Raw genomic sequence first — 12356 nt, 5'->3', positions numbered from 1 at the left:
GATTACACTCTGAAATCTAGAATAATAGCTACCACCTGGGAACCTGGTATTGAAGTACCACAAAATCAGCTGTGATCAGCTATTTCTGATTAGCCCCAAAGCTTCAAAACTGACTTTTCATGAAAATTTAGCAGTGTCCCCAGAATTTTGCCTAGCATTTAGCAGAAATGCTTTCTGTGACTTCAGAGCTGCAGGAGCGCAGGTTTATTTGGCGTGGAAGGAGGGGGGGGGGGAAGTGCTCACAAACCAGGGAGCAGGTTACCAGAAGGAGCATGGTGAGGCTGCTCACTTCTGGGAAGCAGAACACCTCCCCGTTTCCCTTGAGGACCTCTTTCTGAAGATCAGTCTACGTTCATTTGTGTCACCATTTCCTTCCTGATGGATTAAAATCAAATGCCTTCTCCTCTGTGTGACGCAGTTTTCAATCACTGCCATTTAAATTTTGCTGCTCAGTAAAGAACCTTCATCATTTTTGATGGTTTCCTGGCTATCAGCATTCCAACTAAAAATGAACTTGGTGAATATACAGACTGATGTTTTAATCTGTCTGGATACATGCTTGAGACACACAGAGGAACATCAATAGGAAGCACGGGTGGAAAAAAGCTATTAAGATGTCTCTGAGCATTCATTTTTCATTTGTAATCTATAATCCAAGATAAATTTGCTTTGGAATGGCCAGGTACCATGTTGCGTTATGTACCTGGGCGCACTGAAGATAAGGAAAGGAAGCCACTGACAACATATGCTTTGGATAAAAGTAGCCATAAAAGTAAATGTAACAACTATACCAGGGATGAGACAAGTACGGGTAGTAACAAATCGAGAATGACCAGAAATGACTCTATGTACAGTCTGTTTCATTTGTGATGCATTACTACACTTACTCTTCTCAACCTGAGCACTGAGCCAGTTCAAGGATGTTTCTGTTGAGATGAACTGACGATGAAGTCAGACATTTCTCTGATGCAACTTTAATTTTCTGTGCTAAACGTACAAAGCTCCATCTTTCTGAACACAAGGGAAGCCAAATAGGAGACTGCATCTGCCCTGGGGGCTCCAAGCCCTTTTTCACCCCGTACTCAGCTCTCAGCATTACACATCTTTGAGCTTCATTCCCCGGGGACTTATCCTTCATCTTTTTCTGTGTTAGCTCAGTGTGGCAGCAAAAACCTTCATCATGTTGGTCTGATGTTTCCCTTGAGCATGATACGCCAGCCCAGGATGCCTTCTGTTGTTCAGGATGCTGTGAGCTTTTTGTTACATCTCAATCCCAGCTGTTTGTCTCCTCCACCATATTCCCGGTTCCACCTTAGTTACACCACTGTGCTTGGTGTGTTTGGTATGGTGAAGCCAAAGCAAGATTGTCGGTGGAGCAAGAAGTTCTGTGGATTTAAATGCATCAGTAAAAGAATTTAAATACAACAGGCTTCCATCCTGTGTGAGCTGTCCCTCATTACTCTTTCAGAGTTTTTTTGAGGGCAGGTGGCTAATTCAGGGCACAAGATTATTAAAGAGTGAGTGCAACGTGAAGGACATGTAACATCAACAGTAGCTATAGGCAGGTTAAGGAGCTCAGACCTGCTGCACTTCACTCAGCTTAATGTTTTACCATTGATTCTAGCTTGAAGTATTGGCATTCTGTTCTCCTCTGCTGGTTTGGGTTTGTTTGGTTTTTTTTTTAGTGTCTTTGTTTAAACACTACAACAGATACAACCCCAAAAGCACAGCTTAAGTTCAGAAAGTATACACCTATGCCTGCATAGAAATTGGAATATAGCATCAATTTAATTACAGAGAGAAGTAGTCAAAGTGATTATCTGTGCTGCACGGAAATGTTCAAAGTAGCAGAGTGCCTAATTATTATGATGGTGATGGGTTGATGGTTGGACTTGATGATCTTAGACATCTTTTCCAACCTCTGTAATTCTATGAGTATATTTGTCAGCTTGAACGTACTGGAATAATTCTGAGACAAATTTCTCTCCTGATACAGTCCTGTTTATTGTAGTTGGATGTATTTATCACACAGACATCTGCCTGTTATTTAAAAGGCCACAGCTGAGCCCACCCTAAACCTGCCTTTAAATTCTAGGTCTTCACATTCCTATTGAAGAATAATGTTTGAGTGCTGGAGGGGTTCAGGTGCTGGCTGCAGGATAATTTCAGCACAACACAGGTGAGCTCATCAGGACCAACCTGCTTGAGTCCATACAGAGCTGCAGAGGAGGTGGGCAAGGGCTGGATGAGCACTGAAGAGGTGTTTCTGCTCTACAGTGCAATGCTTTGGTGACCCAGAAGATGTACTGCAGTGTCTTCTTTGTGATTGTGATGCAGTGCTCAGTCATCTTCTCATTTGCAACCTCAGAAGTACCTGAAAAGGTAATGTTTTCTGTTGTATTAACAGTGGGAAAAGTTTAGATGAGTAACTAAATCCTCAAATATCCCGAATATCTACTGTCACAACAAAATATAATGTGACACAGTAAGCGTGCGTGTATTTAATTGATATCAAGTAGCTTCAAAGTATGTGCAGCTGGAAAGGGCAGCTCATAATGCAAGAACAGGATCAGGGCCTTAGGAACATAGGGTGGGTTGGTTAGTAAAAGCATGGAAAAGGTTATTTTTGAAAGAAAAAAAATGATGTTTTTGTAGTTAACTCCAGTGGAAGGTATTATGTGACAACATTAGGAAAAAAAATATCAGAGTTTCTGCTTCTAATGCAGAGCAGATAAAGGGTTATGACATGAATGAGTGGTAGGGAAGGGGATTGCAGGGGTTGTGTGCTTTATGTAAGTGCTTGCTCATGGGACTTCCTGTACTCTACTCTCCCAGCCTCGTTGTGCTTGCTGAAGTTCTTCCTGATGATCTGAGAACAACTGCCAGCACTCAAATGAAAGCAAATAAGGAGGCGGTGTGGTGCTGAAAAAGGTGAGCAAATTATCACACACCTTCTCATACACTATAAATCTTGGGTTATTAATTACTGAATGTGACTTTGTTGGAGAAAAGCAGCTGGAAAACAAGTTTCTTTACAGAAGATATATTGCTGAAGGTTAGCACTCTCCTTGCATTTATCTGCTTTCCAATAATGCTGTCTGCTTCCCAGCATGGGGCAGCATGCTGAAACACCCTTTTTGGCCGTTGTGATGTGAATTAAGGGTGCATTTTATGCTCTGTGAGTATCCCCTCTTCTGTCTGCTGTGACTCTAAATCTTTCAGAAGCAGGCGGCTGCTGTGCTCCCATTCAATCTCTGCTTCTTTTTTGTTTCTGAATACAAGCTGACTTTGTAGTGAGTGATTTCTGGGCTCAGGAAGCACGCTGTGGTAAAGAAGCACATTTGTGAAGCCATCTACCTGGGAAAAGTTGTGCCCTGGGAATAACAGATGGCTGTTCCTGTGCTGGTGATGGATGGCCATGGAATATCTTTTTTCAAAGCACTGCTAGGGCTGGAGTTCCCTTAGGAGTGGTCTGAATTAATCCTCCCTTCTCCAGCCCTCTTGTGTAGTTTTAATTAAGTTACAATTCATCACTTTCTTTAGAATAAATTGTTTTCCTAATTTACTTGGAGATGCATCCTTTAGTCTAAGATAGGGCTGCACGGATGGATGGTGCGCTATTTGCAGTAGAGCCAAGGTACAATCTTTCAAAGAAAATGAATGGGGTTTCTCAGATATGCTTAGCTCTTGCTCTCGTCTGGAGACTGGTGAAGGGCAAGTCTGCGTATCATCAGCCCTTTCACTGCTCCTTCCCATATAAGGAGGCTTTGCAACTCCCTCAGTACTAATTGTAGTTACTGACTATAAAATCTCCTTTTATTACTTGCTGTGTCTAACTCCGTTTTGACAAAACACAGTGATTGGAAGTGAAGATATTCACAGAATTGGCTTACCTGTTAGACAGATATCTCTGTGAGCAATGAAAATTGACATAGCAATTAATATTCTGGAGGTTAAATAATATGATCTGAATTCTCCAGCAAGAACGGGAGAGAGCAGAGCTGCAGCTGCGAATAAGCTGCAGTGTCATTGTCAAAAGTTGAAATGAATGAGAAAATAAGATTTTCTTTTTTCCTGTGGATTGAGCTACAGCAAAAAGAAGCACTGATTTCACAGAGAAATGCTGACTCTTTTTAGCAATAATAATCAGCTATAATTTGCTGCTCTTTCTTTCTTCCTTAAGCCCTTTTGGTTCTCCCGATTGAGTGCACTGTCACTGGCATATCTTAGAATTAACTCAATGTTCCTTTTAAGAGTATCCTGCCTCACAAGGTGCATTTTCTGCCCAGAGATTTTCAACTCCCAACAAATGCTGCAGATCTGAGAAGTGGAGCTGAGGGTCATAGTTAATGTGTGTGGTAGTGATGGGTCAATAGTTGAGTTAGGTCATCTTAGTGGTCTTTTCCAGCCTTAATGAATCTATAATGAGTCCCTATCATGAACTGTTCCTACCAGCTTTCTACAGTGATGCTCATTTTTAAATAAAGCCATCTCAGTGTTCCCATTCCTCTGTTTAGTGGGGGGGAAAGGGGGGGGGGGCAGGTGAGCTCTTCCTGTTGCTGGTCTCACAGGTGTGTTGGTGGAATTCGTTGAGGCATAAGGCAACTTGTAGTGCTTGTGGCAGGAAGACAGTGGTGATTGAGGATCACTGCAGCAAATTGAAGGTTAGGTATTAGAGTGATGATGCACTGGCACAGACTGCCCAGGGAGGTGGTGAAGTTGCCATCCCTGGAGGTGTTCCAGAACTGTGTAGATGTGGCACTGAGAGACATGGTCAGTGGGCATGGTGGGATGGGTTGGGATTGGAGTTGATCTTAAAAGGTATTTCCCAACTTTAATGATTCTTACTATGAATGCCAGGTCAGAGGATTGTTCAGGGTATGGGCATCTCTGGTCCAGCCTCAACCAGAGAAGGGCAGGTCCCATGCTGGAAGGACTTCTGGTCTTGTAGCTGACTGATGTGGCTTACAAATGGTCAACATTCAGTATTGGTTACACCTGGGATCTCTATTTTCATACAATCTCTCTATTGACGAGTGTACTAAATACAAACTGCACAGTGTGCAGCACTAAGCTGTGATTGGAGAGCAGTATTGAAGTGGTAATGTCAAAGAAATACAAAGAATACGCTATTTTGCTCAGATATCAGCTGACAAGCTGGAAAGGCATTTAAGACAATTTTACCCACCACTTTTTCTTGACATAGTGACAACCAATGTAGGCTTCTCATCCACTCAGCTGCCAGTGGGGATTACGATTTTATATACAGGGAAAAGTATTTATTGTAGACTGGTTTTGAGGACTTTTGTACTTAACTTGTACTATGTAACAGAGACTCCAGCCTGCTTTACTATAATACAAAGTCTTCTCTATTTCCTAAGCCTCTCACAGTGAAGCATGTACATATATATTTTCTTTATTGAGAGGCACCAGAAATCCCACTTAGATCACACAGCAAAACTAAATCAAAAAAAGTAAAAAGTAATTATTGCAAGCTTTAATTGAATGCAGTAATACAGAGAAGGCATTTCAAAGATGGTAAAGTCCATACAGAAAAGTTACTCAACCAGCAGCTGCTGTCTGAAAGAGTGATTTTAAAGTATTTCCACGTTTTTCATGCTCTTTTGTTTGACCTTTAGTTCAAGGCCATCTGTGCTGAGCTACTGACTTTTCTTGGTCCCCTGAGTGGCTGCTGAAGATAGGCTTCAGTGTACATAATGAGGAACAAAACCTGTTTTTAGAGCTCCCCTCTTCCAGATAAAGTGTGATAAAACTAATTTAGCCCTTGAAGGAGCAAGTCTATTAGCCTTTTGATAGCTAATTTGATTCCTGATAATTTATTGTGCTGCGTGAACTGGGAAAACAGATTCAAATGCCTTTTGGAGGGCAGTAAGAAATCATTATCAGGAAGAAACGCTATGGAAGAGGAAAATGGTTGAAGATCAGGCAGAGATGGATGAAAACGCCTGCCCAGCTGGGGCTGCATGTGGGTTTGACAGCCTGAAGGAGGGAGCTGAAGGCAGAAGCAGTGTCTGGGGAGAGGATAAGGCTAAGAACTTGGCTGGAAGAGAAGTGCATTCGTGTTTTGGGTTAATTTGTTTTCTTGAGACTTTGGGAGCTCATGTTTTTCACTGTTGGATAAAAAGATCTCCTTTGTGCAAGGAAGTTAGAAGAGTAGGTGGTGAGCCTTAAATCTTTCTTAATTTTTTCTGAACCTCAGGGATTTGTATAACTTTAATGCAATCTATTATCCCCACGGACCTTTATCTCCAGGTATGGCCACAAAGTGCTAATTTGTGTAGATCCCCTGTTGGCTTTTACTGTTGATGAATCTGGAGGATGGCAGTATGCTCCCGAAGTGAGCAGCCAGCATCAAAATGAGCCATTTGTATGGTAATCCAGAAAGAGAATTCATTGGCACGTGCTCAGCGACTGGCATACAAGGGCAGAGAAATGTTCTGCCAGCAAGCCAAGGGAGCAGCAAAGCTACTTGTGTTTGCAGGACACCTTGCATATTAACATGCATTTTCCCTCAAATTCAGCCATCCCAGCAGCTCAGTGAGCACAGCACAGCCTCCAAACTCCCAGTCTTTCAAATATGCATCTTCACTTCTCGTAACATATTTTGTAGTGCTGCAGTTGCTGCCAGTCTTATTTGATGACTGCCATGTGTTAACAATTTTCCTAACACAAAACCAGCTAGCAGCGCTCCATCTTTCTGCTTTGGTTAGGATCTGGCCTGGGACACAAATTTCAAGGCATGTGGGAACCCTGTTCCTGTTTCAGCTTGTTGCCTTGTCATAAATTTTATTTGTTTTCAGGCACGTTGCCTCCCTTCTCTGTTCCTCCTTCTTGAAGTGGAGCAGTGATGTTATTAGTGAATAATTTGTTTGTTTGAAGCATCAGGTGGACATTGGGTCAACCCCACAACTCAGATATTTGTGCAGCTTGGCCTAGCGATGCCATGTTCCCCCCTGTATCCCCACATACTGCAGTGTGTGAGGTCAGCCCTCCAAGTACTGCTGTCAGGTTGGTAGCATTGCATCCTCACTTATGAGCCATGAAATAAAGCTCATCTCCCTGACAGTTTACTGCCATGCTCTCCCATTGATTTTTATGGGAAGTGCCTGGTGTGTCATCTCAGAATGTAATTCTGTTTTCTTTCTCGGACATCTGTGATCAGCCAATCCTTCGTTTTATGGCTTAGTTAAAGGCCCATGGAGTGTTCCATGGTATTTAGGTGGGAGACATTAGCATAGCATGGTTGCTTTAATGCTTTCATATATTAATCTTTAATATGTTCTTATTGATCAAGGGCTTGTATGACAGCAGTGCTGTCCTACCCATTTATAGAAACAACAAAATGAAGCACAGAAGGGAAAATAACTGCAAATGTCAAGCAGTATTTAGCAGCAAAGACACAAAAACATTTACTCTGATCCAGGAGCTACGACAGTCGATTCATCCTTTTTCATTTTGAGGTCTCTTTGCTCAGGGTCGAGGTGCCAGAGTTGCCTGTACAGGAGCTGCATCCCTCCTGCAACATGCTGCTGGGCTGGGGAGGTGGAGCCCTGGCTGCCCTGAGCCTTCACTTACAACCAGGAGAAATGCAAAGGAGCTAAATTAGCTTCTAGGGTTAAAAAGCCCTGAGGCTACTTGTTAATTTATGAGAGTAAATTGTTGGTAAGATTATGTGAGCATGTGGGAACAGCTCTTGGGGTCATTAAAAACAAAACCAGATTTATCAGCTGCTCAGATGTCAGTAAGCTTCCCTTACAAGCGTGGACATCGTATCCTGCGAGGGAGTTAGAACGGGCAGGGAAGGTATCTGCCTTTGCTAATGCAATATTAAAGAGAAATCCTCTCTACTTAATCCTCTTATTAGGTATTGCATTACGTTGCCTGTTGGCATGCTTGCTGCCGGTAGGTAAAAGCAAGTCCTGAAGTGATCAGGTGCTTTCTGAGAGCGCTGTAAGTGGTTTGTATGGAAGGAGTTGGCACATCAATCCGTTGGCATTGATGCTATACAACAGATGATACCCATGTGGGCCCAAATCTTGTGAGGGATGGGGAAAAATTCCTAAAAGTCTGATGACTGTCCTGCCTTGTGGAGGATGGATGAGGTCAGTAGTTCCGCTCCCTGGAAATGGGACTGTTGAGTATTGGCCTGGTGATACAACATGTGGAAGAGCTTTGTGGAATCAGAAAGAATCAAAGCCCTTTGGTGAGGGTGGACGCTTTCTCTGTGCTTTCCTTGTGTGCATTTACTGTAATTCTGCAGGTTTTAGAGGCAGGGAGGTGTCTGGGGTCTGAGCTCTGTCAGCAGCTGATGCTCTGCAGTGATATGGCAGCTTATGGTGGTGCTGAGCCCCTCTACAGATGGGGTGTTAATTGGTAGTTGAATGATCAGCAAACAGAGACTGAGACAGAGCTCTGCAGTGCCCTGGGCAGCCAGACTGACAGCTGCCCAGCTCCTGGACAGAGCCAGCCCAAGGAAACAGCGTTGGTGAGGAAAATACCATCCTTGCAGGCAAGTAACCAGAAAGCAAACTTTCTGAAAGCCAAGGTCTGACTCTGCGCTGTACTCATGTTGCATTGTGCTCTCTGTGAGAGGAATGAAGCGCAGAGCTCAGTTGCCTTCGGGCGGGTTGGAAAAGACTCCCAAGGTCGTAAAGTCCAACTGATACTGAGCAGCATGAGCAAACAGCAGTGAGGTTCTGTGTCAATGGGCACTTGGCTGTGGGAAGTTCTAATCGCCAAAAGAATTAGGAGATCATTGGATTTGCAATTGATTTGTGTCAACATGAACCAACTGAGCAAAGTATGGGTTTGTCGTACAGAAAGAGGCTTAAAATACAGGCAGGTGGTGGTAGGTTGTAAACCTTGCATGTGTGATGCTGTACACAGGGTCAAAAAATCACACCTGTAACACACCAAGGAGAGCCAGGCAACTCTTCTGGGAAGCCAGGGCCTCTGGATCCTTGGAAGTTTCCTAAAATACAAACAATCCCTCTTTTTCCATGCTTTCCCTTCTAATTACCCATTCTTTCCTTCCCTCCTTGCAGCACTGATTATAATTCCTATATAGCAGATATTCCACTAGCAATGCGGGTGAGATATGCACAGCCCAAATCTGAAGTTTGGTTGAATCTAATGGTGACATTATCTGCAAAGGTCTTAAATCTGTGACTCTCGCTGTGTTGGGGAGGTCTGAGGCAGCACTTAGGTCTCGCCATGCTCTGACACCAGTGGTGCAATGCTCCCTAGCCAGTTTGTGAATTAATTTCCTAATCTCATTTTTACACAACTTTGGCTATTTTGTTCCAATAACAGATAACAGTACAATTTGTTCACTAATTAAGGCTGCCTTTTCCAAAATGCCATCTCTGACGTTTTGCTAGGCTGGCATCGGGCAGTGTACAAAATTCCCTGTGAAGTTTAACCTTTCATTAAAGCTAACCTTCTTTATCTGCTTCAGTACACGGCTGAGTTCTTAATTGCATCTTGCAGACAAATGTAACGTGGTCAGCTTTGGCATGAACAGGGGGCTCTTGCAGCAGTAGAACTGTGCTGACTTACTCCTGTTGTCAGCCAAAACCCTCCATAAGGACAAAGATGTTTCCATCAGACACTGTGCAAATTCATGGTCAAAATCAGTAGGCTGTAGAGAGGTGCCAGCATAAAATCACACCCAGAGGGGGCTCAGGACCTCAGTTCCATCCTTGGAGGATTCCATGAGTGTGTGGGAAGCAGCAGTGAGTGCTGGAAGCCCCTCACAGCTTGCTGTGCAGTTGGGCTCTGGGACTGAGCTGAGGGATCAGGGCGGTTGGATTTCCTTTCTGAGCTCTCCTTCTGAAAATCTTCTCCAAATCACTTGTGCTGCCTTGCCTCTGTTTGGCCGTCTAAGACAAGGTTTGATGCTTCTTAAATGTTTTGAGATTTGCAAATAAAAGAAGCTTTGAGTACCAAGTATTTTAGTGAAAGGATGGTGTTTTCAACATCACAGGTTGAAGACAGTAACACTTGTGGATTTTCTGTTGTGTGTTTCAGCAGGTAGCAACAAGTGATGGCACTGCTTGTGTTGTCAACTGAACTCCCAAAACATAACAGAGCTGGTGATTCCCTTTAATGTGCTAAAGCTCTAACAAAAGCTTAAAAATACCTTCTTCATAGATAACAGAGTTACGTCACTTCAGAAGTGATAATGAGGAGAAAATAATGAATAACTTTGCATTTGAACCTGCAAGAACTGGGGAAGGGCAGCCTTGCTGGAGCCTGACCATGTGTCAGAAGCACTGGGTGCAACTTTTTGTCTTGGTCTGGATACTTTGCTCCACTTTTCACAGACCCTTCACTCTGCGACGATTTCCATTGTAACAGTATACATTTATTTCCTGCTGGTAGCAGAATAAAAAGTTCTGTTTGCAGAGTAAACACGTTTTATGTGCTCAGACTTGAAAAACTGCATGAAGGTCATCTTGATCAGTGATGACTCTGAAGCTCCTTTGTCGTGGAAACGGGCAGCAAAAGCAGATAAAACTTGTCAGAAACTTGTTTGTACTTCAGTGAGAAGTGTATCATTTTGTTTCATTTTTAATCACAGAGAGTTTCTACAGCTTGCTTTAAGGCAGAGCTGGCTCACCTTTGAGCTCGGGTTAGCTTAAGCCTGATGTTTGGCTGTGGTCATGGCTCCGGGTCAGGAGGATCCATGCAGGCATGTGCAATTTGCTCACTGTGCTCACTGCTGCTGAGCTGCTCTGCCCACAGCTGGCAGCAGCCCCCAGCCTGCATCTGATTCCCAATTACTGATGTCCAATGCCTCATGTCAAGGGGCATTCATTGTAGTGACGTGAGTGGTAGAGCAGTCATACTCCACCTCAGCCACTGGAGGATTTCCTGACCTACAGAATGAATTCTGCTGAGTTTTTTTTTTTTCTTTTTCTTTTTCTTTTTTTTTCCATTGGGTGCTATTTTTTCACATATTTTATGGCCAGAGTAAAATCCTCTTGGCTGCTTTCTCAATTTATCATTAGGCAGTAGGAGTTAACTTGTGATGGCTCAAAAACTACCAAGTCCGCCTTTCACCTTCATAAGGCCCTAAGGCTGCAGCTGGGGGGCACCTCCAGCTTGTTTTTTCACATACATCCATTAACTTATTGATTAGCAAAGTAGCTGCTATTCCCTGTATCCCAGAACTCTGGGGATAGCAATGAGGCTAGCATTTGCATTCACACCAGCTGCTGATCTACCAAATATGACCTCAGGGTCTGGCACTGAGTGCTGCCCATCAGACGAGGGGGACAGAATCTGGCAGTTCAGGGTGAATGGCTATAGTTGTGCTTGTGTGGTTTGTGCTTATGAAAACCTCTGGAAGTCATGGAGTGATGCTTTGAGCCATGCCAACCTCCAGCAGCTGGGCTGGGAAGCCCTGGGAAATCCCCACCACGCTGTGCTGTAGTGGGAGCTGGGTGTTATGGGTTGCACAGTGCTGTTGTCAGCTAAGGCTAAAACACTATTCAGAAAGTTGAGCTTTGGTCAAGTAACTTTTCTCTGCAGTGAATAGGCCCTTGGTGAAGGACAGAACAAGCTTTCATTAAAACATTCTTGGCCTATTGACAGTAAATGTGAACTTGTTTTGCTTGCTGAAGTAAATATTGCATCTGCTGCGTACACTGGCTCATACAACACATAATAGGAGCCCTTATTCTGCAGCTCCCAAGTCTGGGCAGAGTTTTGTTGTCACTCTGGACTTTTGCTGGAGTGACAAGTTAGCCAAGCAAAGCCTCAGAGCCTGACAGAAAACAAAAGGGAATCGAGGCAGCTGCTTAATAAACATGCTCTGTGCCCCAGGGCATTGGTGGCAGTGTGACCCAAATTCCAGCAAAATGGATAAATGCTCATTTAACTCCATTCATCACCAGAAAATTGCTCAAGCAATTGCTTCCTTGACTTGGGTGAAAGCAGTAGCAGCTTATTTCGGTGTGAGGACACTATAAAGGTAGATAGTGTAGATCATTTGCATCTGCAGATGACTTTAGCTCATTCCGCACGGTAGGTGGACAGATGAGTCTGCATCCTCTGTCTCTCCACCAGCATTAAAGCTGTCATATGTTCTGTAACAAGTAATGCTGTTTCCATTAAAACAAATGAAGTAGATATTGTGCAAGACAGAGCCCTTTGTATTCCTGTGTTCAGCTTTAGTTTAGTGTTTGTATGTCTACCTCCATAGTTACAGCCTTAGCCTTCTGCCATGGGATAATGAAGGAGCTGCAGTTTGAGGGAGGACTCTCCTCCTATTTGAACACACAGTACTGACTGGTTCCTACACCACACGTTGGGCAGAGGACAGCTGGTGG

At 43.6% G+C, this 12356-nt stretch overlaps 1 long non-coding RNA gene across 1 annotated transcript in view; it reads left to right on the top strand.

Annotated features, from left to right (window-relative positions):
* The first annotated feature begins 2191 nt into the window (after positions 1-2191).
* Positions 2192-12356, top strand: part of LOC124417097 — a 32758-nt gene continuing 22593 nt past the window's right edge. The window contains exons 1-2 of the long non-coding RNA XR_006930959.1: positions 2192-2382; positions 2836-2931. This is a non-coding gene — a long non-coding RNA (uncharacterized LOC124417097). The remainder of the gene's footprint in view (positions 2383-2835; positions 2932-12356) is intronic.

This window comes from Gallus gallus, chromosome 9 (assembly GCF_016699485.2).
Source record: "Gallus gallus isolate bGalGal1 chromosome 9, bGalGal1.mat.broiler.GRCg7b, whole genome shotgun sequence".
Taxonomy (NCBI): Eukaryota; Metazoa; Chordata; class Aves; order Galliformes; family Phasianidae; genus Gallus; species Gallus gallus.
Note: the sequence above shows the minus strand (reverse complement) of the source record. Positions and strands in the feature narration are given on the sequence as shown.